Below are 26,458 nucleotides of genomic sequence, written 5' to 3'. Positions count from 1 at the left end.
GATGCAAAGTTATTCGCTACAGCAGATCAGGGATTTCCCATGCAGGAAAAAAATTGGCGCAAGCCTGCAGTAAAACGTAGCTGGCTGCGTCTGATTTTTTTAACGTTCTGCACGCAGCACACATGTACCCAGAACCCTGAGGACTGTCAGAGGCAGGCGAAATAGAATTTTTTCCCTTGTTTTTCAAAGGACAAGCCACACTGCGTGTATTCAATGAATACTACTAAGTTTAATAACTGTGTTGTGGCCCTGCAAATGTGTCAGAGAACTGCAGTGATGCAAAGTTATTCGCTCCAGCAGATCAGGGATTTCCCATGCAGGAAAGAAATTGGCGCAAGCCTGCAGCCAAAATAGAATTTTTTCCCTTGTTTTTCAAAGGACAAGCCACACTGCATCTATTCAATGAATAATGTATGTCTTCTGGCCCTGCCTACACAATTCTATCCCTGTAGTATTAATGCCGGGTGCAATGGTCTGCACAGCCGGTTTTGAGAAAAAAAAAAAAAAATGCAACACTGCTAACAGCAGCCTGGACAGTACTGCACACGGATAGATGTGGCCCTAGAAAGGACCGTTGGGGTTCTTGAAGCCTACACTCACTGCTAACACTCTCCCTGCCTAACCACCACTTCTGTCCCTATTGCAGGGCGCAATGCTCTGCAGATCCAATTTTGAAAAAAAAAAAAAATACAGTGCTAACACAGTACTGCACACTATTAGATGTGGCCCTGAGAAGGACCGTTGGGGTTCTTGAAGCCTACACTAACTCCTAACGCTCTCCCTACAGCAGCTCCGGCACCAGCATCACTGTCCCTCAGCTAACTCACAAGGCATCTGAGCCGAGCCGCGGGAGGGGCCGATTTTTATACTCGGGTGACATCTGATCACCCCAGCCACTCACAGCAGGGGGGTGGTATAGGGCTTGAACGTCACAGGGGGAAGTTGTAATGCCTTCCCTGTCTTTCAATTGGCCAGAAAAGCGCGCTAACGTCTCAGAGAGGAAGCTGAAAGTAACCGGAACACCGCGTGGTACTCGTTACGAGTAACGAGCATCCCGAACACCATAATATTCGCACGAATATCAAGCTCGGACGAGTATGTTCGCTCATCTCTAGTCCTCAGCTGTTAGTCACAACGGAGAACCCGGAGGAGAAGGGAGAAGCGGTTTTTAACTGCTTCTACCTTCTCCTTTTCAGGCTACATAGTGCTCAATAAACGCTATGTACTAAAGATCACCTGACTGCCAGGTGCCCCCTATCACAGCGTAGTTGCAGGGTCCTAGCAGACCCAAATCAGCTCAGCCAATGACTACTATCACCAGAGTTGGATGTTTTACCTGTAACTGGGGCTCCTTTGGATGCCCCAGCTACAGTGAAAAAGTGTAAAGTAAACAAAAAAAAAAAGATCATGTGACCACCAGAGGTCTTATATGATGTCATGGGGAAAATAGATGCTTAAAATACAGTTACATTAATAAGTAAGAAAAAAATTACAGAATAAAATAAAAATATATACATAAAAAGGAACATGACCAACCGCCAACATTAAGCAAAACCGTCGCCATATGCGCCCTGCAATCCGAAACTATACAAATTATATATCAAAACATCCGAAACAAAATGTGGAACCCATTCTTGAATTTTAATGTTAGCATTAACATACTAATTTGTAAAAGTAAGCGCTATAAATGTAAAAATAAATCCCCAATAAAACAAAAAATACATAAATAGCCCTATATGAGTTAATGCACACGGGCGGAAATTTCTGCAGAATTTACGCCCCCACATGCTACCATAGGACTGCATTCGTTCATGCAATCCTATGCAGACGGCTGCAATTTGACCGCGTGAAAACTCGCACGGTAAACAAATCTCAGCATGTCCTATTTCTGTGCGAGCCTCACAAAGGCCCGCACAGAAACGTCACCACTGATGCGCCGACTCTGCTCTGCGCATGTGCCAGGTGGGCGGGAGCCGACACATAGCAGAGCAGAGGAGGAGACGCCGCAGGAGGTGAGCTGCGGGTCACTACTGGGCCATGGGTCGCATCCCGCTGCAAGAATTCTCACAGTGAGATCAGACCCGTCCGTCTGCTTGAGCCCTATGTCACAGAAAAAAAAATGCAAAAATAATTTTGGTAGCTGGAGAAAAAAAAATGGGGCATAAAACCATTTCATGGATAAAATCCCTAAAAAGTGTCTGGTCCTCAATGGGGAACATCCATCTGATCAGGATCCAATCATGGTCTCTGTTACAACGGCCGCTTCTTACTGACTTGTGAGACTCTGTGAAGATGAGGAGCTGGATAGTGTAGAGCACGTGTCAAACAAAAGGCCTGCGGGCCTAATCCGTCCCGATGCCTCATGTTATGTGGCCCGCGGCGTGCCGACGCCGCTCACCACTGCAGCCATTACCAGCTGGGGTGCCGCAGCTCCGCGCTGGTAATCATGCTGTTAGCACTGATCCTGGCGCACACTGACGTCAGACGTCAGTCCCCTGCTCATCTGTTCCGCAGAAGAGGACTTGGGGAGGAAGTGTGCCGGGGGCGCACACACTGATGTCTGTGTGCATCCGGGCTCAGCACGAGCAGAGGGGGAGCGGCGCTGACAGCAAGGAGGAGGTAAGTATATGGGATGGGAGGGGGGTACTATTATTACTGAGGGGGGCTTATTATTACTGAAGGGGGGCCTATTATTATTACTGAGCAGGGGCTTATTACTGAGGGGGGATTTATTATTGCTATTGAAGGGGGCTTATTATTGTTACTGGGGGGGGTTAATATTACTAATTGGGCCACTGTGGGGGTCGTTATTTTTACTGGGGCCACTATCAGGGTCACTACTAGGGCTTATATACATGGGTGCAATTGCATTTTGGTCACACAAATACGCTGCGTATTTGCGCAATCGATAAAGCTTATGCCTGTATATGTGTGCGCGCAAAAAAGAAAGCAGATGGGCCCGCTGAAATGGTGCGCAAATATGCAGTGAATACACAGGTTTCCTGCGAATTCACCACGTATTTGCGCTGCCCATTCACTTTAATGGCCTAATTGGGGTGTGTAGTACACAACAAATAGGTCATGCTGTGTGAAAATATACATCATGTGAATGAACTCATTGACATCAATGGCTTCTATTCACTGCATATTATGTACGCAAATACATGACCAGGGTATGGCCGACTCACCCAGTATTAAATAAATCCATACCTCTTTTTTTCCCGTTAATAAATCTCCGAACCACTTCTTAATTGGAATATTTTGGCCACAGCAGCCTTTATTAAACATACACAAAATAAACACCGTATCCATTAAACTATACGGGGAAGGAGGCCCTTGGAGTCCCATCCAATATAATAATAATAATAATAATAATAATAATAATAATAATAATAATAAGGGTCTGGCGTATAATAATCCATGAAACAAAACTGTACCTGGCTTCCAACCGTCACCCGGCTCGGATGCCCAAAAACCCCCTCTGGGAGGCAATCAACATATAAAATTGTAGGCCACCCGGGACCCCTTCCCTGGCCTGCTACCACCGCGCCAGACCCAACCAAAACCATTAGGGTGATAATCACTCCAGGTGAGGCCGTCCCCACCGTAACTCCTTCCACCCCATATAAACTGCCTCCAAGGACCCCCCCGCCTGCCACAGCCAGCTGCCATGACGTGGTAAATACCTATAAATTATATAATCAACAGCTTCACTCTTATCTTCTCATAAATATACTACCCGCCTAAACCAGTTAATATATATTCACTTATTCAAAAGAAAAAATTTTTTTTTTTTTTTTTTTATATAAATATATTTATCAACCTATCCACCAAAAATCGGGAGGGTGGGTGGGCTCTGAAAACGTTCAAAAGATGGCGCTCCCGCCCAAATGCCCCTTTTTATAACTAACCCCCCCCTGCAATTTCCCCCCCCCTTCTTTTCTCACTAACCAATCCCTTTAAACTACTTCCTAACAATCACTCCCCTCACCTTTACAGTTAACCCTATCCTAACTTTCTTGTTCCCGGCAAACCCTGTCATGCAGGGCCTACACGTATATGCCCCTCGCGGCACGTTCCGGCCCTTTTCTTGACCAGGGTATGGCCGACTCACCCAGTATTAAATAAATCCATACCTCTTTTTTTCTCGTTAATAAATCTCCGAACCACTTCTTAATTGGAATATTTTGGCCACAGCAGCCTTTATTAAACATACACAAAATAAACACCGTATCCATTAAACTATACGGGGAAGGAGGCCCTTGGAGTCCCATCCAATATAATAATAATAATAATAATAATAATAAGGGTCTGGCGTATAATAATCCATGAAACAAAACTGTACCTGGCTTCCAACCGTCACCCGGCTCGGATGCCCAAAAACCCCCTCTGGGAGGCAATCAACATATAAAATTGTAGGCCACCCGGGACCCCTTCCCTGGCCTGCTACCACCGCGCCAGACCCAACCAAAACCATTAGGGTGATAATCACTCCAGGTGAGGCCGTCCCCACCGTAACTCCTTCCACCCCATATAAACTGCCTCCAAGGACCCCCCCCCCGCCTGCCACAGCCAGCACGACTTACCCCCTAAGTCTGCGCCGCCCTCCATACCATCAACGCCCTTTCTATCCCTTCTTGTATACGCAATGACCACATATCCAAGCCGACGTCATTTAAATGTACGCCGTCATCTAACCAATACCCCCCTACCCCACCTTCCAAAATCTCATGTCTAACTTTAACCCCTCCATTTCTAACCACAAAAGCTGAAATGTGTCTATTTATTTTTATTCTTGCTTTGTTAATTTTCAGAACTGATCTGGCCATCCTCCATGACTTTCTGGGCAAGATTTCGGACCACACAATTACCATGGCTGGGAATGCCCTACGGAGCCGCAGAAAGTCATGTTGGATGTCCCGCCTAACCTCTCTGGCTGGACGCCCCCCAAGGTCATTACCCCCTGCATGTATTACCAGAACGTCTGGAGCCCTATCAAGCTCTGCATAGGACGTGATTTCTGGTATGACCCTTCCCCACATCATACCCCGAGTACCCATCCAGCGGATTATGGCCTCCCTTCTGGAAAAACCCAGCTGTCTTCCTTCTGGTCTAACCTGCGCCCGCTCAGCTGCCCAAAACACAAAAGAGTGCCCTAATATCCACACGAGCGCCGGGCTTCCCTCTGTCAAGAAACACAATGAAAAAGGAACAAAAAAGAGGGAAAACAAAAATGGGGGCGTTAAGCAGGATAACTTTTCATATGATCATCATAATGCAATTCATAACATAGGGTTTTTTTTTTTTTTTTTTGTTTTTTTTTTACTATATCTCTACGTATTATACATTCCCAAACCATCCTTCCGGCCTGACGTACAGCCGGTATCTATTGGATCTCCATCTGCCAATTTTTTGTAACACTCCCGGGCTCAGGCCTCGCTCGTATGCCTCCGTAGCTGCCCCTATTCGGAACGAATGCGAAGAAAATCCCATCCGCTCCATGCCCAATTCTTGCAACGCTTTTCCCAGCATTGCGCCAAATTGAAACTTAGATACAAAAGACCCGTCCCTATGCTGGAATAAAGGACCCTGGTCGCCCGGCACTTTTTCCATCAGGCTAATGAAACACGTTACGGGGCACATCCTAGCACCCGACACTCTACCCAATACAATCCTCTTCCCTTTTCGCATCTGATCTGTTTTTGAGTGTGTCAGCCAAATAACAACATTATCTTCACTCAAACTGACGTCTGTCCTTTGTAAACCGCCAGCAGTCGTTTTACTAGGTGACACCAGCTCGCTAATACGAAACGCCCCAAAAAATGCAAACGAAAAAACCGATTGAAATAGCGCAACTTCCGAATCATCCGAACAAACGTCTTCCAATATCCTACCAATCCTTTCTAACATGGAAAAAGAAATTGGCCTCCTCCTATCCTTCACCCTCCTCCCTTTCTTGAAACCCTTCAAAGTCTGGGATATAATAAAGCGCTTTGTAATATCCTCCGTACCCCTAAGTTTGAAGCCAAATGCTAAACCCGCCATTAATCTGTCGATCTTGGCCACCGACCAATTAGCACCATGCGCCTCACTTATCAATAACAACAATGCCCCTACCTGGTCCTCCTCAGAATATACCTCCCCTATATTCTCAATCCACTGCATCCATTCTCCCCAAGCTGCCTCATAAGCTTTCAATGTGCCGGCCGCCAGCGACCCCCGGATCAGGTGCTCCGCCGCACGTCGACCAATCGCCAAAGTTCTGGAGGGCACAGCTGTCCTTCCGTATCCGCCTCTGGCACCAGGGTCCGAAAGCGCTCCCACTGAAAGCGAGAGAGTGAGTCAGCTATGCAGTTTTTTACCCCAGGAACGTGTTCAGCCACAAACCAAGCGTTCAATGTTAACCCTGACAGAACCAATTGCCGCAACAAATCAATAACCGGAGCCGAAGACACCGATCCCTTATTAATAGCCTGCACTACCCCCAGGTTATCGCAACCAAAAATCACTTTTTTGTTTCTGAAAAATTCACCCCAAATAACTACCGCAGCCACAATCGGAAACAACTCAAGCAACGTTAGGTTTTTTGTTAAACCTGCTGTCACCCACTCCTCTGGCCAAGCTTCCGCACACCACTGACCCCTGAAAAATGCGCCAAAACCGGCGCTTCCCGCTGCATCAGTGAACAACTCACATACTGCACTATCGACCACTTCCTCAATCACCATGGTCCTCCCGTTGTACTTCTCCAGAAAGGACAACCAAACCTCCAAATCAGCCTTCAAACTCTTTGACACCCTTATAAAATGGTGAGGCTTTTTAACCCCTGCTGTCGCTCGTGCCATTCTTCTACCAAATATTCTTCCCATGGGCATAATTCTCCCAGCAAAGTTTAACTTTCCTAACAATGACTGCAACCGCTGCAATGTAATCTTTTTCCCTGCCTTTGCCTTCTGCAATTCCTCCCTTAAGACCTCTAACTTTTCCGTGGGTAACCTAAATTCCATTGCTTCGGTATCAATTGTAATCCCTAGAAAACTTAAAGATTTCGTTGGCCCTTCCGTCTTTTCAGGAGCCAATGGGACGCCAAAATGATTGGCCACCCATTGAACCGTTGCTAACAAATTGCCACACATGGGCGAATCTGCCTCGCCAATGCATAAAAAATCATCCAAATAATGGATAATAGAACGCGCCCCTGACACCTCATGCATCACCCATTCCAAAAATGTGCTGAACATCTCAAAATACGCACAAGAAATAGAACAACCCATGGGCAAGCATCTGTCAACGTAATACTGCCCCTCCCAAAAACACCCCAGCAGTTTGCAACTTTCCGGATGAACCGGCAGCAAACGAAAAGCCGATTCGATATCGGTCTTGGCCAACAAAGCTCCCTTACCGAACTTTTGAACCCACTTAACCGCTGTGTCAAATGAGGTATAATCCACCGAACACAGCTCGGGGTCAATCCCATCATTGACCGAGGCCCCTTTTGGGTAGGATAGATGCTGAATAAGCCGAAACTTGTTCGGCTCTTTTTTCGGCACCACCCCAAGCGGTGATACAATCAAATCGTCCCATGGTGGAGCTAAAAAGGGGCCCGCCATTCTCCCTAATCGTACCTCTTTCTCCAACTTTTCTTTTACCACCTCCTTGTGCAACAACGCTGACTTCAGGTTCCTTAACGTAACAGGAACTACATGCCCCGGAGGGGGAATACGAAAACCAACATCAAAACCATCAAACAATAAAGAACTTTTCTCCCGGTTCCCATATCTACTTAGATAAGGGGCCATCCTTTGTAGCATCACCGGCGTCATCCCTTTTTCCACCACTACCGGCACTTCTGGCCTTGTCTCTTTTAAAACAACGCGCTGATCCGTGCGACGCTCCGTCGCAAACTGAGCAGACGTGCTTGAATCGACAGGTGGCCCCAAACTTACATCTCCCCTCATTAAATGCCCAACACACGCCGGGCTTCTTAACATTTTGTTGGCCCACCTGCTGTCCCGTTCCTCCCCCTGATCCAACGCCGGCCCCGCCGGCCCCACCTTGAAAAGGATGCCCGTACCTGACCGGGGCCATCACCCTTAACCAAAGACCAATGTCTTTATTATCCCACCGTATGCTTGGCCTGACCGCCTTTCGTTGACGAAACTGTTCGTCATAACGAAGCCATGTCTGCCCGCCATACGTGCGATACGCTTCCGCTATCGCATCTAAATAACAAAAAAGGCCCGAACAATTCTCCGGGGCTTTTTCGCCTATCACACTAGCCAAAATCGCAAAAGCTTGCAACCAATTTTGAAACGTTTGCGGAATCAACCGCCACCGTTTCTTTTCTTCGTCCTCCTTCTTAGAATCAGTCCTTTTTCCTTTGTCCAAGTTAAACTTTTCCAAAGGTAAGAGGGAAAAAATCTCTACATATTCATCTCTCCAGATTTTCTCGCGAACCTCCTTCTTTAGATGGGCCCCTAGGGGCCCCTCAAAACAGACATAGACTTCACCCCTGGCCTTATCGTCCAGTCGGATCGCGTCCCCATCTTTCTCCGTCTGAATTCCTACCGTCACCCCCGACACCGCGGATCCTGTAGTCACCCCTTGACTCCCACCTACCGCGCCACTTCCTTGTGAAACGCCTCTTGACCCTTCAGACAACCACGCCGCCACTGGCGATGCAACTGTCTGAGTCCCCAAACCCAGGCCCTGCTCACAGCGGACCAACATCTCCCTCATATTACCTAACAATGAGCGTAATTCAACTTCCCGCTGACCTCCACCTGCACTACCCCCACTCCCCCCTAACATAAACTCCCCGCTCCTTCTAGGCAGATTAATATCATCAAAATTATAGCATTGTGTTAAACATTCATGCTCACCGGGCCGCATGGGCGCTGTGATCCCATCAGCCGTCATCCGCGGATCCGGTCGTCGTTCCTGCGCCCGACTTGCGCCAGCCGCCGTCTCGTCCCGCTGGTAGGGAAAAAGGCTCTCTCGCTGCCGTTGCTCCGGATCGTTTAACTGCTCCGGGCCCACTTGGCGCCCGTCTGGTAGTGGCACGAAGATGGCCGACCTGACCTGCCGACTACCTCCTGCCACCTCGCAATGCACTCCTGGAAATAAATCCCTGGGGCGCTCCGACAAGCTCCCCGTAGCCCTCGGCGGATCTTCCTGCTGATGAAACAATCCTGCTCCCTGCACCAAGTCCGAAACCTGGGGGCGCTCGGACGAGCTCCCCGTTGCCCTGGGCGGATTTTCAAAGCGACGCACGGCTCCTACCGCGCTTCGACCTCTCTCTCGCTGCCTGGCCCCCCCCCGGGCCGGCACTTCACCCTGGGGGGTAGCCGTGTCCTCTCCGTCTAAGATGGCGTCTGGCCGGGCAAGCCCCGCCCCCCGAGGAGAGCGAGACCTGCGGCCGGCCGTTGGACCCGGGCGTTGTCTCGGATTCCTCCTGGCCGGTCTGTCCCCAGCCACCCTGGCTGTGGGTGATGAGCGACCGGCCAGAGGGTCCCCGGAGGGGCTCCTAACCCTGCGCCGGGTCCTGGGCTCCGCCTCCTCGGCTATTAACCTAGCCGGAGGACGTGTCCTGCGCGCACGCGCGCGCCTTGCCGGGGCTCCGTCTCCGCTGGCTGCTGCCGGCTCACCTCTCTCCGCTCCTGTCATCTGAGCCTGCAGCCACCCCGGGGGATGATTCACCGCCGCTGCCCGGAGGATCGCTAAGGCTGCTTCCACCGCTGACATCCCGGTAACCTGTTCTTCTCTGTACTCGGCGCTCACTCCGCTACCGCTCTTCCCAGCTGGGTCCTCCGCAAACACTAGCTCCGCTCCGCTGCCGATAAAACTTCTCTACCGGCTCCGCTATCTATTCTCTCTCTCTCTCACTTTCTCTGAAACGTTTCTCTCTCTCTGAAAACGTTCAAAAGATGGCGCTCCCGCCCAAATGCCCCTTTTTATAACTAACCCCCCCCCCCCTGCAATTTCCCCCCCCCTTCTTTTCTCACTAACCAATCCCTTTAAACTACTTCCTAACAATCACTCCCCTCACCTTTACAGTTAACCCTATCCTAACTTTCTTGTTCCCGGCAAACCCTGTCATGCAGGGCCTACACGTATATGCCCCTCGCGGCACGTTCCGGCCCTTTTCTCTTGTGTGAACAAGCCCTTACTATACTGTCTTAGGGCTTATTTAGACGACCGTATATAGGCTCGGTTTCCACGAGTCCTTGTTTGCGGGGGGGGGGGGGGGGGGGGGGATGGAAGAGACAGGAGCTGGAACTGAGCTCCCACCCCTTCCCCACCCCTCACCACTATTTGCAATGGGAGGGGTGGGACGGGGGCGGAACTAAGCGGCATTACTTAGCTCTGCCCCTGTCTCGCCCCTCCTATTGCAAATAGTGGCAAGGGGCGGGGAGGGGGCGGGAGCTCAGTTCCTGCTCCTGGCTCTTCCATCCCCCCCCCCCCTGCAGACAAGGACACTGTATATTGGCTCGGCGTGAAAAATGAGCCAATATACGGTCGTCTAAATAAGCCCTTACAATCAGCCCTTTGAAGGTCACCATAAGCCTGATGTGGCCCTCAGTAAAAAAAAGAGTTTGACACCCCTGGTGTAGAGCTACAATGACTCCAGTTAATGAGTAGTTCTTGAAGTGTTCGCTGACAAGCCACATCACAAATAAGTAATCGTCTTCAGGCAAAGAGGAAGAGCCGGGAGCATGGAGCTCTGGACTACATGGAGACCAATGCAGACAGGTCCAGATTATAAAGGGGTGGAGATGACAAACAGCTCCCAGGTGGAGCACCAGCATCATCGTCCAACTGTCACCTTATTCCTCTATTCTGGAGCATAACACAAGATGTAACTCAGGACTCCACCAGCTGAATACTGAGTGCAGCTCTGGAACAGAATACAGGATGTAATTCAAGATCAGTACATGATAAGTAATGTATGTACACAGTGACTTCACTAGCAGAATAGTGAGTGCAGCTCAGGAGTAGGCTGTGTTTTGGAGAGCGCCGCAAGAACTAGGGTGTGGTCAGGAGTCCCAAGTGGAGATCTTGCTAGGATCCCAGGGAGAGTGCACTCTCTTGGGTGTGTGTTTGTGATGGAATCTCGCACCTCCTCCCTCTGATCTCAGTCGGAGGGAGGACAGTGACAGCGGTGGCATCAGCGACAGCAACAGCAACTTCGCTACAGGTGCCAGAGACGCCAGGATTGTCAGCAGCAAAGAAGAGGCTTGGAGCTACAAGCAACACGGTGAAGAGAGCGGGTTCAGGTCATGGCTGCAGTGACGCGGCCCAGTTTGGCAGCGCAGCCACGATAGACGTCGCAGGAGGTGAGGTTGTGACCCGTAGTCAGGCCTGCAAGATTAAAGGGGTTGTCTCGCGACAGCAAGTGGGGTTAAGTACTTCTGTATGGCCATATTAATGCACTTTGTAATATACATCGTGCATTAAATATGAGCCATACAGAAGTTATTCACTTACCTGCTCCGTTGCTGGCATCCCCGTCTGCATGGCTCCGTCTAATTTCGGTGTCTTCTTGCTTTTTTAGACGCGCTTGCGCAGATGGGTCTTCTCCCTTCGGCTCGGCAGCAGCGGCGTTTTGGCTCCGCCCCCTTCTACGCGTCATTGCGTAGCCCCGCCCCCATCACACGTGCCGATTCCAGCCTCCTGATTGGCTGGAATCTGCACATGTGACAGGGGCGGAGCTACGCGATGACGCGTACAAGGGCGGAGCCAAAACGCAGCTGCTGCCGAGCCGAAGGGAGAAGACCCATCTGCGCAAGCGCGTCTAAAAAAGCAAGAAGACACCGAAATTAGACGGAGCCATGGACACGGGGACGCCAGCAACGGAGCAGGTAAGTGAATAACTTCTGTATGGCTCATATTTAATGCACGATGTATATTACAAAGTGCATTAACATGGCCATACAGAAGTACTTAACCCCACTTGCTTTCGCGAGACAACCCCTTTAAGGGTGAGCCACAGACAGCGACAAATCTGTCAAAATGGAGTGATGGACGGGAGGTGGAATCTGTAATAGACCTGGCCTCCTGTTTGGCGAAATATATGCAGGATTACCAGACTGCAGGAAAAATGATTGTCCTGCAGAAGGGAAAACTGCAATCTGCTAGGCTGATGAAAGAGCAAAAGAAGTCCAAGGAGGATAAAGCAGTAACCAGGAGGGCAATAAGAGACTGCAAAAACTGCATTAATATGTGGTAGGAAGTCAGAGAGAAAATCTTGGAGGAGAGCGGCCCCTTTAAGGAGAAACTGATTAATGATGATTGGTTTGAAAAAATGGTAGCAGGGCGCAGTTATCACGTGCAAACCGATACATCAGGTGATGGTGAGAGATCGGAGGAGAAGGCGTAGGAGTGTGTGCATGAGAGTTTGGAGGAGCAACCTGTGTGTTCTGGTGAGCAATCACTGACCCAGAGCAGCACCACAAGTGCCAGAACACTCTGGCCTGAGGAGGTAGAACTGCCACCGACCTCAGAGGAGTCTGAGGTGGAGGGGAAAAGGAAACTAGGAGTGCTACAGGTGCTTTGTGTTTTATAATGATTTGCTAGAAAAGGTGGTCTGTCAAAGTCAAAAAAAGAAACCAGAGAAGGTGAAGGAAAAGCTGGTGTTTGTGTCGGTCCCTGAGAGCGCTGGTCGAGCTGAAAAGTCAGATCAGGGCTCTGACCCCAAGAACCCCCCTAACTCAGGCTCTGAGGTGGGCTGGGAGCGGGGCGTTGGGAAGAAAAGGGCCAATCTGTTCAGACCACCTGTCCCTGTGTTAGTTGATAATGGGGACAGAGAGGTCAGGAAGAAGGGCGAAGAAAAGGCCAGTACAGCTGGAGGTGACCAAGGTGTCGGCAAGGAGAGTGGCAGAAGCCACAAACAACGATGCAAGTGAGGCCTGTGATGCAGAGGGGGCTGCTGGCCAAGTAGGGTCCCGAGCTTCCATTGATGCGGAGGCCAAAAAGAAAAAAGGGAAAAACAAGAATCAGAATAAATACAAAACTGATGAGGTGCTACCATCTACCTCTTGAAAGGCCAAAACCCTAAGTCCAGATCCAGCTAAAGGAGTGAGTGCGAGAGAAAATTCTGGGGATGGGGGAGAGGATGCTGTGGTTGCTGGTTGTGCCTCGGTTGTTGCTGTGTCTCGGGTTTATCTGGCAACAGTGATGCCGCACAAGTGGATGGTGGTTTGGGTGGAGGTTCAAGGGATAGTAATGTAGTAAGGCAAGAGGGGTCACAGGTTCCAGTCACCCCTAAGGCGGCGACAACACCTGGTAGGAGTTATGCCAATGTTGGCGCTGGAGAAGGGGGTCTTCCTTGTCTCCAGGCTCTAGGGAGGGCGCTTTGCATCAGTGCCTCCTGGGGACTTTGCGGAAGGGGGAGAGTTCAATTACAGTTGGAGGAAGAGAGGTTGACCTATCTCTCTGGAAAGAGAGACACTGCTTAGGGGCCTTACGAGAGCACAGTGGGAAAATGTATGGTCCCTACCGACACCCAGGCAGGACGTAGCTCGTAGGAATGTGGTCCATCTTCGTTGGAGAAGCAATGATGCATGTCCCCCAAGGGGGAGGGTAGTAGAGCTTATACTGAAGATAGGCTTCAGGGTGGTTGACATCTTTGCCCTGATCCATGTCTACGGCACGTCTGAGTTTGACATCAGTTTCGTTCGCCCGGAGGGTCTAAAAGTCTTCTGGGGGAATTATGAGCTAGTGAAAAACGAGACTTTGCTGGCCAGACATTGCGTTCCAGGTGGTGTTTCGGCAGAACAATATCAAGAAGGTGACCATTTTGACCTGTAATGAGTCACTTTCTTGCTTTGACATTTGACGTGGCTCAGTCGGTACGGAGAAGTGACAGAGATGCCCAAGAAGAACAGTGATGAGCACGGCATATGGTCTGGGGCCTGGACGTTTATGGTCAAGCTGAAGCGTTCAGGAAACTCAGTGGCTCACAAACCATCTGCAGCCTTCCTCGGCAGGGATCATATCCTTGCCTTTTACCAGGGGCAGCCGAAGCTCTGCCACAGGTGCAGCGACGCTTCACACTTGAGCGCCACTTGTAAGATCTTGAAGTGCGCTCTCTGTGGGGGTCTGCGTCATCTATGTGCCTCCTGTGCGGAGATTAGTTGTAACCTATGTGGTGACCTCGGTCACCCATTTAATCGCTGTCCGCGCTCCTTTGCCAATGCGAACTCAGCTGCTACGAATGGGGGTCATGATGTGGCCTCCGGCGGTGAGGGGACCAGCAGAGGCGGTTGAGCTCAGGAGCCAAGGAAGAACTGGCAAAAGACACCTGCTGAGCAGAGGCATCAGGAGAAGCGCAGACGGAGCAGGAAGCTGACAGGAGCCCATGTGGCAGGTGGGTCAATGGTGGCCCCTGTTCCAGAAGCAAATTTTGCAGATGAGGCTTTGAGGGACAGCAAGTTAGATGAAGAGATCAGGAGGATCTAGAGGGAGGAGGATGAGACCAACTCTGCAGATTCCTCCCACTATGAAAGTGTGGATGGGGAAGGCAAGATGTGGTTAGATAAAAAGCATAAGCTAGGTGCCACGAGGAGGAAACGAAGAGGGGTTTCAAGATCTTCTCCCACCCCGGGCCAAGTACTGGAAGGAAAAACCTGCTCACCTCCAGTTGGACTCTTCAATAGGTTCTGAGCCCTTCAAGACATCTCTTCCTCCTCCTCTGAGGTGGAAGCAAAGGGCAAGGTTCCTAGGGTGCAGAAAAGGTCAACAGGGGGCGCTGGGTCTCCTCCTCGTGGAGGCATAGTTCCTTCCGGGGAGGCGACTACTCTAAAGCCTGGAGACAAGGACAATGGGGTCGGGGAATCCCCTGCTATGGACACATCTGTGTCAAAGAAAAGAAGCAAGGGGCTTTCCTCTGACTCTGAGGAAACAAGTGTGAGAAAGAAAGCCATCTAATTTAATCACTCATGATGGCAGCACCCACTCCACTGACGCTGGCATCAATTAACGTTGCCAGCATTACGTTAGATACGGCTAGATTTGCGGTCTTTAATTTTCTTGGACCAGGCTGATTGATTGGCAGCCTTACATAAGGCAAAAAGGGAATGGAGGTCAGGCCCTTCCTACTGGTGTCTTTCAGCTGAGCCGTATAGCGGAGTGGCGGTCCTTTTTACCGCAGCGGTTGAATGCAGCCAAGTTATTGAATTAGAAATCGGAAGGTGCCTCATCTTAGATGTCCTCATGAAGTGACAAGAACTAAGACTTGTCAACATCTATAGTCCCTAGTCAAAAAAGGACAGGAAGAGTCTCCTCATGAGGATCAAGCCCTACCTTTTTACCAGCCACCAAGTTGTCTTTGGAGGTGACTTTAATACAGTCACAAGAGCCCATGATAGGGGAGGCTCTGAAGACAAGGGTTGGCTTTTGACAGCTTTGCGTTTAATAGCAAAGCTAGAGAAGCTCGCCTGGTGGATGTCCACATCTGGCACACCCCAGGCCATGAAGGATTCACCTTTTATAGAGCTATGAGTAGGTCTAGAATAGACATTTTTTTCTTTTTAAAGGAGGAAGCCATCTCTTCACCAGTGTCTGTAGTTGAGGTGAAATTCTCCGACCACTGTCTAATATTGTTTTCTCTGAATTATACAGAGACCCCCCTGATGGGCAGAGGTTTGTGGAAACTAAATTTATGACTCCTGGAGGAAGCAGAGATAAGACGGTCCTTTTGAGGATTTTCTGCAGAGCCAGGTACCATTACTGGATCTCTGTAGTAGTAAGTCAAGAGTGGTGGGAGATGTTCAAGAGGAGGGCGGCAAAGTTCTTCCGAGAGCTCTCCAACCTCAGTTGCCTGGACAGGTACCGCCTGTATCAGGGCCTGAAGAGGAAACTTGAACATCTTGTTTTGACTGGAGGTAGTTGTCAGGAGATCTCCAGAGTGAAATCTTTACTCAAGATGTGCCAGAACGATAGACATGTATCCTTGGTTTTTGAGAGGAATTTCGGGAAGTACCGCTTGCCCGACCCTTACAGAAACTGTAGGATGTCAGTGAATAGTAAAGTGGTCACCGGCCTGATTGATAGTACAGGGTCCCTGGATCGATGCAGATCAGGAATTCTGGAGGTAGTCAGATGCTACTACTCACAACTCTTGGGAAAGAGGGATCTGGATTCGGAAGGGATGTCAGCTTTTCTGGCTGAAACTGTCCCTGGGCCAGGGGTAGACACCTCTCTTGATGTTTTGACAGAAGAGATCAGAGTAGAGGAAGTTAGACTGGCGATTGATGGGCTCCGTCTCAAAAAGTCGCCAGGAACGGATGGCTTAACATCTGAGTATTATAAGACCTTCAAGGACCTCTTGATTCCCCACTTGACTGAGCTATTAAATGAGTGTCTTTCCTCCGGCATTCTGCCAAAGTCAATGAGGTGGTCAGCTTTGATCCTCCTGTCAAAGGGTAAAGACTTGAGTCGTATTGAAACTGGCGTCTCATAGCGCTTCTCAATACGAACAGGAAAGTTCTGGCAAAAGCGCAGTTTAATCTGCTGGTCAAGTTTGCACCCCGGCTCCTCTGGGGGGCCCAGCATTGCTCTGTTTCAAGCTGTAGCACCTTTAGTGCTGTTCTTGGTGTTCGAGAGGCAGTGGAGCAAGGTAGGACTGGTCACTCGGAGGGGTACTTGCTGTCCTTGGATCAGGCCAAAGCGTTTGATTGGGTTAATCACGAGTACCTCTGGTCAGTCCTTTTGAGATACCGTCTGCCAGTTGGGTTTTTTGATTGGCTGCGAACATTGTATGCGGGGGGTGAGACTTTCCCACTGGTGAATGGCTAGCTTAGCCGCCCTTTTGAGGTGGGTTCTGGCAGATACCTTCCTTAGGAGGGTTGATCATGTACCTATAGCGGGGGTCGGGATGGACCGTGTAGTGGCGTATGGTAAGAATGTCATACTCTTTGTGTCCTCAAGAGATGAGGCAGAGTCTGTGGTGTCAGAGGTGGATTACTACTCAGAGGCATCCGGGTCTAGGGTCAACTGGGATAAGTGCGCAAGTCTCTGGTTAGGAAGGAGGGATCCTACGTTTGATCTCCCGGACACTCTTCCTGCAAAATTGGGTAGACAGCCTGGATGGTGCCACTGACAAGGTGAATCAGTGGAAGGGTTGGTCTTTGACGCTTCAGGAAAGAGTTAGCCTGATCAAAACATACCTGCTCCCTTTATTCATCTACTTGGGCCGTGTATGCATTTTGCCAGAGCCTCTCTGGACCCAGGTCTACAACCTGTTCTTCCTAATGCTGTGGGAGAATAGGTTGAACCTAATCAGGAGAGATGTTACATACCGCACGAGGAGACTAGGGGTGTTATCTATGGTCAACCCTGTGGTGTTTCTTTTAGACACTTTTTTTTAAAGATGAACATAGAAAACCTCTGGCAAAAGAGGCCTCCTCTGTGGGTCTACTCCTGCCAGGGATGGTTTCGGCCCTTCTTCCAGGAATGGGAGACAGGAGGGCGAGTGAAGGACCTCTGCACGCAGCATGGATATCTCCTGGCTCATGCTACATTGGCTCTGAAGGTGATACACCGGTGGGGTCTGGGGATGCGGGAGATCAGGACTCTGTCGAGGAGGCTCCTCGATGATGAGTCCTATTGACCCATCTCCAGAAGCAGCTGGCGCTCAAGGACTGCCCAAGTCGGAACCTGGAGGGAGGGTTAAGTTTACTTAATTGATAGGGGTTGCCCCCGTCAGGAGTGCAGCGATGTGCTGAAAAGCAGGGAGCATTTCCTGCTTCAGTGCCCCTTTAATACAGAGGTATACCAACGGGTAGGGGTCTCCATAGGCTGGCCTCAGCTGGCACACCTCTCCTATATGGAGTAGGCTTATGGAGCCTTCAGAGGTCTTGGTGGCAGGGACTGCTGCACTTTATTTCTAGTTAGCCTAGTGGTCAGGTTCCACATCTGGAGTGCACAGTTCTTAATATCGACGGAGCTAAAAGTCCTTCCCGTGGATACGGTATGTAGGAACATCTTGGGTGATCTGGTGAAGGTACGTTCTGTGGCGTATGAGAGGCTGGGCACATCTAAGGATTCTCTCCTATGGAGAGGGTTTGTTTTTCATTAGGGGTAGTTTTTCTTACATTTATAATGTAGGGAGAGAGGAGGGATAGGATAGGGAGAAAGGGGGGATAGGATAGGGACAGTTTCTATGAAGGGTCAGACTGAGAGACAGACTAAGGACAGTCTAGGGCAAATTAGGGAAAGAATAGGGAGACTTTTTTTTTTTAAAAAAGGAAGGGAAAGGGCATTGTCGTGCCTGTGCCCGGCTTATCATCTCCAATCCCAATGCGGGGCTGAGAGTGCACCATGTAGCTTTTTGTTTTGGTTTGGGCAACATAGAGAGAAGTAGGGCTGCAGGTGAGCTGACCTTAGGCTTTTGGGTTGTATGAATATTGTATAATATGTATATTTGTGTATGTTGGTTTATTGGAGTTTATAATGGTTTTGTATATATTCACATTTTGGGTGGTAGGTAGGTTGGGTGGGGAGTTGGGGAGAGTTGTTCGTAGCCTGGCACGTCCAGAACATAAACTCTGGGCACGGACTGGTGGAGAAGGTATGGAGCCCAGGCTGCGGCTGGGAAAAGTGTATTTAAAAAAAACAAAAACCTTGGTGTGGCTTGGCACATCCTGAACTTTGAACTCTGGGACTGGCCTCCAAGCTGCACTGGGGACCCCCCCCCCCCCCCAAAATAATATATATATATTTTGGTATATAGTTTGGTTATATGCCGGCTGGCTCGGTCTTTATGTTAGTGTGTCTTGGTTAGTTATTTATGTTGAGATTTATGCTATTGCTTAGTTTTATTTGTGTGGTTTCAGTGGGTTCGGCTGGACCTGTAGTTTTAGTTTTCTGTAGCTTTTTTTAAGTGTTTTTGTTACATGTTGAGTATGAGTGGGTGTGTGAGTGTATATTGGGGGGAAATGGGTATTAAGTGACTTTTCTTTTGTTGATGGATCATGGACCGGGGGTTGGGGTGGGGAAGGGCCTTATCCTATTTTATACAGTTATGTTATTGTTAATGTTTGGTATTTTTGTTGTGTTTTATACTTTTATAATAAAAGATCTACAGGATGTAACTCAGGATCAGTTCAGGATAAATAATGTATGTAAACAGTCCCTCCAGCAGAATAGTGAGTGCATCTCTGGAGAAGGGTGTGTGTTAAAGAGCTCTGCAAGATCCAGGGTGTGGTGAGAGGAAAACTTACCCAGCAAAGGCTGCAGGTGCTGAGCTTGCTCCAGCCATGGAGTCCCGGACTTCCTCCCTCCGTCTTCGGTCGGGAAGACTGCACCCCAGGAGGGGAGAAGATCTGGTCGGAGTGGCAGCAATGTCACCCTGACTCCCCTGGAGGAGCCTAAGATGACTCGCAGCCAGAGGAAAAAAGTAGAGGACCATGTGGCAAAACAACGTACGCAGGCAAGTTGGGCTGATCACAAGAAGGGCGAGTCAGCGATGGATGTGGCAACCTGTGTTGCCAAATACATGAAAGACTATGGGCATGTCGGGAGGCAGCTGAATAAATATAGGCAGGAGCTGCGTGCTGCCCGCTATGATGCAGAGCGGGCCAGATCCTGTACTAGAAAATTGGCTATATCGTGGCAGATTAAAGCCTGTGAGGAGGCTATTGACTTTTATGAGGAAGAAAGGAAAAAGGATTCTGCAAACAAGTGGACCTTTTAAAGAGAAACTCTCAAATGATGAGAGGTTCAGCAAAATGGCGTCTGTGAGCAGTGATGGCATTAAAGAGCACTCTGCCAGGCACTCAAGTAGCAGCTCGGGAGAATCCGACGATGCTCAGGATGGGCGAGCTGGGTGTTCCGGTGAGTGGCAATCGTCACTGCCAGGTGGGACTACTGGGCCCAGCATCCCAGCTGAACAGATCAGCCTGCCCCCCCACGTCGGGCGAATCTGACTTAAAGGACACAGATGACAGCTGTAGCAGCAGTGGAGAGGGGGCACTAATAATGTGGTAGATTCAGCTGCAAGAGTCCCCAGATAGGCTGCCGTCCTTCTACTTTGGAAAAGATTTGCCCTTGGAAACATCTAGCAAGAAGAGGAGGAAAAAGAAAATAACATATATTCATGAAAAATTTATTTAGATCACCAAGCACTGTGGTTTGGCTGCAAAGTCAGAACAGGGTGGTAACCCTGAGCTCCTAGTCCCAGGCTCTGTGGTGGGTCCGATGCAGGGGATTGGGGAAGAGAGGGTTAATGCGACCCAAAACTCCAAGCCCGCTTGTGCCAGTAGTGGGAATGGAGTAAAGTAGGTAAAGAAGAGCATTGGGAAAGTGAAGGGTTGCAGCCAGTTTAGAGGTGCTGGTGCCGTTGGTCACGTCCCAGTGGGAGGGGGGGGGGGGGGGTGATCCGGCACCAAGTCCCACCTGTGGTGGCTTGGCTGTCCCCGCTGTGTCCCTAAAGCTCCCTTCGGGTGCAGACAGGGCGCAGTGGGTGTTGGCCGGGTCTGCCGATCCTCCCACTCATGGTAAGCATCTGCCTGTTGCCGGAAGAAAGGTTGGAGGAACTACAACTACCAGAGTGGCTAAGGTGGGTGGAGCTACAGGCACCAAAGTCAGGAGAAATGTTGAAAGGCCAGACACGGAAGCCGCTGGTGCGCCACCCACCGGAGGTGCCATGGACTTGCCCTCTGGGCATAAAGGGAAAAATAAGGGTAAAGGTAATATGGGTCCTGGTCCAGCAGCTAATGGAGGGGTAAGTGAGGTAATGGATGTGGCTGTTGGTACCCCTGCTGCCCCTGTTCCTGCAGGGACCCTGGGAGCTCCAGGTGTCCCCAGTTAGTATGTCAGTGTACAGGTGGGTGGGGCTTTGGAAGTTAGTCAGCTGGTGGGTCAACAACATCTGGTAGAAGTTATGCCAGTGTCGCCGCTGGAGGGAGGGGAGAGGCATCCTCCTTGTCTTTGGGCTCTGGGGACGGCGTTTTGCAGCAGTGCCTCCTGAAGGCTTTGATGAGGGGGGTGGGGGGGAAGAGCTTAATGAATGTAGGAGTAGAGTAGTGGATTTGTCTCTATGGATAGAGAGACATGGACTTGTTGCCTTTCAAGAGCAAAGGGGAGAGACCATATGGTCCCTGCCAACAACCGGGCAGGACAATGACCGTAGGAATGTGGCCCGTCTTCACTGGAGAGGTGATGACACATGCCCTTCAAGGAGTAAGGTGGTAGAGCTTCTGCTGAAGATGGGGTTCAGGGCAAATTACATCTATGCCCTGATCCATCCTTACGGCACGTCTGAGTTGGACATCAGCTTTGTTCGCCCAGAGGGCCTTGAGCTATCTTGGGGGAACTACGAGTTGATGAAGGACGAGCCCGGCTGGCACGGTTTCGCTGCACAAGTGGTAACCTGCCAGACTGGACTCAAGGGAGTGACCGTTTTGACTCGTAATGAGTCCCTCTCATTACGATATTATGACTTGGCTAAGTCATTACGGTGAGGTGGTAGACATGCCCAATAAGAATCGGGACAAACACAGCATCTGGTCCAGAGCCTGCACGTTTATGGTGAAACTAAAGCGTTCAGGGAACTTGGTGGCCCACATGCCATCTGCGGCCTTCCTCGGTCGGGATCGTATCTTGGCCTTCTACCAGGGGCAACCAAAGCTTTGTCACAAGTGCGGCGACCCCACACATTTGAGTGCCGCCTGTAAAGTTATCAAGTGCGCTGTGTGTGGCGAGGTAGGTCATCTTGCGACATCTTGTGCAGAGATTAGGTGTCACTTGTGTGGTGACCTCAGTCACCCATTCAGTCGCTGTCCACGCTATTTCGCTAATGCAGTTGTCGCCCTAGTGGAAGAGAGCCGTGAGGTTTCCTCTATGGGAGAGGGGACCAGTAGAGGCGATGGAGCCCAAGAGCCAAGAAGGAACAAACATGCTGGAGCTGCCAAGCTGAGGCACCAAGAAAAGCACAGAAGGAGCAGGGAGCTCGTGGAAACTCAGGTGGCAGGTGGGTCAATGCTTGCCCCTGCTCCGGAAGCAAATCATGTGGCTGAGGCTCCAGGGGATAGGGAATTGGATGAGGAGGTCAGGAGGATCCAAAGGGAAGAGGATGCCACTTTTTCAGATTCCTCCCACTATGAAAGTGTGGGTGAGGTCAAAGATGAGTGGCAAAAGAAAGCGCAAACAGGGCACCAAGAAAGGAAAAAAAAGGAAAGGAAAACTTTTCCTACACAAGGCCAGAGGCAGGAAGGTAATCCCAACTCTCCTCCTGTTGAGCTCTTCAACAGGTTCCAAACTCTCTCCTCTTCCTCGGAGGAGGCAGACTGTGAGGTACCTAGGGCAAAGGTGAGGCCAACAGGGGGCGCTGAGTCTTCCTCATGTGAGGGTTCAGTAACCTCCAAGAGGACTGGCCTGGAGCCTGGCCGCAAGGAGGACAGGGTAAAGGAGCCCCTTGCTATGGACCTTTCAATATGCAAAAAACGTGGCAAGGCGTTATCCTCAGACCCTGAGGAGAAGGAGGGTGGGAAGAAGAAAGTCATCTAACTCAATCACCAGTGATGGCGGCACCCGCTCCGTTGATATAGCATCCATTAATGTTGCCAGAATTAAGTCTGATATGGCGAGATTCGAGGCCTTTGATTTTCTTGGCCGCATTGAAGCCGATATTGTGTTTTTGCAAGAGACAAGGCTGCCTAATTTGTCAATGATAAATAAGTCAAGGTGGGAGCGGAGGTGAAGTCCATCTTACTGGTCTCTTGCGGCTGAGTCATATAGCGGAGTGGCGGTCCTTTTTACCGTAGCGGTTGAATGCCGACGGGTTATTGAGTTAAAAATAGGGAGGTGCCTGATCCTGAATGTTCTTATGAAGGGACAAGAGCTTTGGCTAACATCTACAGTCCACAAACCAAGCGGGATCGCAAGAATCGCTTTATGAGGATCAAGCCGTACCTTTTTACCAGTCGGCAGGTAATCTTTGAGGGTGACTTTAACCCATGACAGGGGAGGCTCCCTAGGTAAGCTGACTTATGATAGCGTTGCGATTAATAGTATAGCTATTGAAGCTCACCTAGTGGATGTCCACATCCGGCACACCCCAGACCACGAGGGATTCACCTATTATAGAAGTCAGAGCAGGTCTAGAATAGACAGGTTTTATTTGAAGGAGGAAGCCATCTTGTCACCAGTTTCTGTTGTTGAGGTGGAATTCTCCGACCATTGTCTGATTTTGTTTTCCCTGAATGTTGCAGAGACCCCCCCCCCCCCCCCCCGATGGGCAGAGGCTTATGGCGGCTGAATTCGTCACTCCTGGAGGAAGACAGTCCTTTGAGGATTTTCTGCAGAGCCAGGTACTATTACTGGATCTTTGTAGCAGTAAGTCAGAGTAGTGGGAGATGTTCAAGATCAGGGCGGCGAGGTTCTTCCGCCAGCTCTCTAGCCTCAGGAGCCTGAGTAAGTTCGTCTTTATCAGGGCCTGAGGAGGAAACTTGAACATCTTGCTTTGACTGGAGGTAGCCGTAAGGAGATTTCCAGAGTGAAGTCTTTGCTCAAAGGGTGCCAGTATAATAGGCACGCATCGTTGTTTTTTGAGAAGAATTTCGGGAAGTACCACTCGCCCGACCCTTATCGAAACTGTAAGATGTCAGTGAATCATAAAGTTGTCACTGGGCTAATCGACAGTACGGAATCTCTGAACAGGTCCAGATCAGGGATTTTGGAAGTTGTCAGATCCTTTTACTTGCACCTTTTGGGAAAGAGGGATCTAGATCGAGATGGGATGTTGGCTTTCCTGGCTGAAGCTATTCCTGAGTCAGGGGATGATATCTCCCTTAAAGTTTTGACAGAAAAGATCAACGTAGAGGAAGTTAAACTGGCGATTGATGGGCTTGGGCTCAAAAAAAAAATGCCAGGTCCGGATGGCTTAACATCTGAGTACTATAAGACCTTTAAGTACCTCTTGATTCCCCACTTGACTGAGCTATTAAATGAGTGCTAAAGTCAAAGAGGAGGTTAGCCTTGATCATTCTGTCAAAAGGTAAGGATCTGAACCGTATTGAGAACTGGCGTCCCATAGTGCTTCTCAGTATGGACAGGAAGGTTCTGGCAAAAGTGCTGTTTAATCAGCTGGTCAAGTTTACACCCCGGCTGCTCTCGGGGGCCCAGCATTGCTCGGTTCCAGGCCGCAGCACCTTTTAGTGCTGTCCTCACTGTCTGAGAGGCAGTGGAGCAGAGTAGGGCGGGTCACTGGGAGGGGTACTTGCTGTCCTTGGATGAGGCCAAAGCGTTTGATCGGGTTAACCACGAGTACCTCTGGTCTGTTCTCCTGAGGTATGGCCTGCCGGTGGGGTTTGTCAATTGGCTCAGGACATTGTATGCAGGGGCTGAGATTTTCCCACTAGTAAGCGGTTGGGTCGGCCACCCATTTGAGGTTGTGTCTGGCGTCCGTCAGGGTTTACCTCTGAGCCCCTTGCTATACGTGTTTGCCATGGATCCTTTCCTTAGGAGGATTGATGGTGGGCCTATGGCGGGGGTCGGGATAGATCGGGCGGTGCTGGAAGCCACCCTCAGGATGGCAGCATGCACTGATGATGTCACTGTCTTTGTGTCCTTGAGGGGGGAGGCAGAGTACTTGGTGACGGAGGTGAATCGCTACTCGGAAGCATCCGGGTCCGGCATCAACTGGGATAAGTGCGAAAGTCTCTGATTAGGAAGGGGAGATATTACATTTGGTCTCCCGGACACCCTTTCAGTGCCCCAGGACTCGGCTAAAGTTCTCGGCATCGAATTTGGCTCCGGAGATTACCCCATGCAAAATTGGGTGGTCAGGCTTGATGGTGCCACTCAGAAGGTGGCCCAGTGGAAGGGTTGATTTTTGACCCTTTGGGAAAGGGTTAATCTGATCAATATATACCTTCTCCCTGTATTCATCTACCTGGGCAGCGTATGCATTTTGCCAGAGCCTCTCTGGACTCGGGTCTGCAACCTGTTCTTTCTGATGTTGTGGGGAAATAAGTTGAACCTAATTAGAAGATGTCACATACCGCATGAGGAGACTAGGGGGGTTATCTATGGTCAACCCCGTGGTGTTTCCTATAAACTCCTTTGTTAAGATCAACATAGGCAACTTCTGGCAGGAGAGGGCTCCTCCGTGGGTATTCTCCTGTTGGGGATGGCTTCGGCCTTTCTTCCAGAAATGGGAGACAGGAGCGCGAGTGAAGGATCTTTGGAAGCCGCACGGGCATCTTCTGGCTTACGCTACCGTGGTTCTCAAGATTATAGATCGGTGGGGTCTGGGGATGTGGGAGATCAGGACTCAGTCGAGGAAGCTCCTTGACAAGAGGGTTCTGTTGACCCATTTCCAGAAGCCCCTGGTGCTCAAGGACTGCCCAAGTCAGGACCTGGTGGTAGGGTTGTGCTTATTAAATTCTGACAGGATCCCCTTGAAGTTTTGGGATTTGACTTGGCGCTGTTTGCACGGGAGACTGTATGTAAGGGGCAACTTGAAGAGCAGGTCTCCGGTGGATAGGGATTTTCCCCGTCAAGAGTGCAGCGATACGCTGGAAAGCATGGAGAATTTCCTGCTTCAGTGTCCCTTTAATACAGAGGTGTACAATCGGGTGAGAGTCTCCATTGGTTTGCATGTCTCTCATATGCGGAATGGGTCTATGGGGCATTCAGGGACCTTAGTGGTAGGGACCGGTGCACTTTATTCCTAGTCATCTTAGTGGTCAGGTTTCACATTTGGAATGCAAGCTGTTTAGTGTCGACGGAAGAGAAAATCCTCCCTGTGGATGAGGTGAATAGAAGAATCTTAGGTGACCTGGTGAAGGTGCGCTCTCTGGATTATGAGAGGTTGGGCACGACTAAGAGCTCTCTGCCATGGAGAGGGTTTGTCCTTCATTAGGGACAGTTTTATCGTTAGGGTCTTTTTAGGGACAGAATAGGGAGAGGTAGGGACAGTTTCTATGAGGTTAAGTTTTAGGGAAGGAGTAGGGACATTTTAGGGACAGAATAATTATAGGGATAGTTTTTCTCTATTTGGACAGTTACAAAAAAAAAAAAAGAGTGCATGGCGCATGCGCGCGGCACACTGTTGGCATGCCGAGCCCATCCACTGGGCAAAAGGAAAGAAGATCCGCCCGCAACAGACGGGAACCCGCAACATCCGGACAGGTAAGTAAAATCAATTTTTAGGCCTCATGTCTGCGGGAAAGGAGAGACCCGCCGCAGGATTCTGCATGGAGAAATGAGGCCTAAGTGAGCAATATTTGAAATGGATTTATTTTGGGGTCTACGGCGTAATCAATAGGAATGTTTGCACCCTTCCAGATTTATGTTCAGAGATTGTGCGCACAATGGAAGAGATCACACGGAAACAAGACTGTCAGTGTAGAAAGTCTTCCTGACTGTTTAATAGTAGGCGTAAAGCATCTTTTATAGCATTAAGGGTTAATTGCCCTTTATGGGCAGCAGGAAGCAATATGTGGTTGGAAAT

This window comes from Eleutherodactylus coqui, chromosome 10, assembly GCF_035609145.1.
Source record: "Eleutherodactylus coqui strain aEleCoq1 chromosome 10, aEleCoq1.hap1, whole genome shotgun sequence".
Taxonomy (NCBI): Eukaryota; Metazoa; Chordata; class Amphibia; order Anura; family Eleutherodactylidae; genus Eleutherodactylus; species Eleutherodactylus coqui.
Note: the sequence above shows the minus strand (reverse complement) of the source record.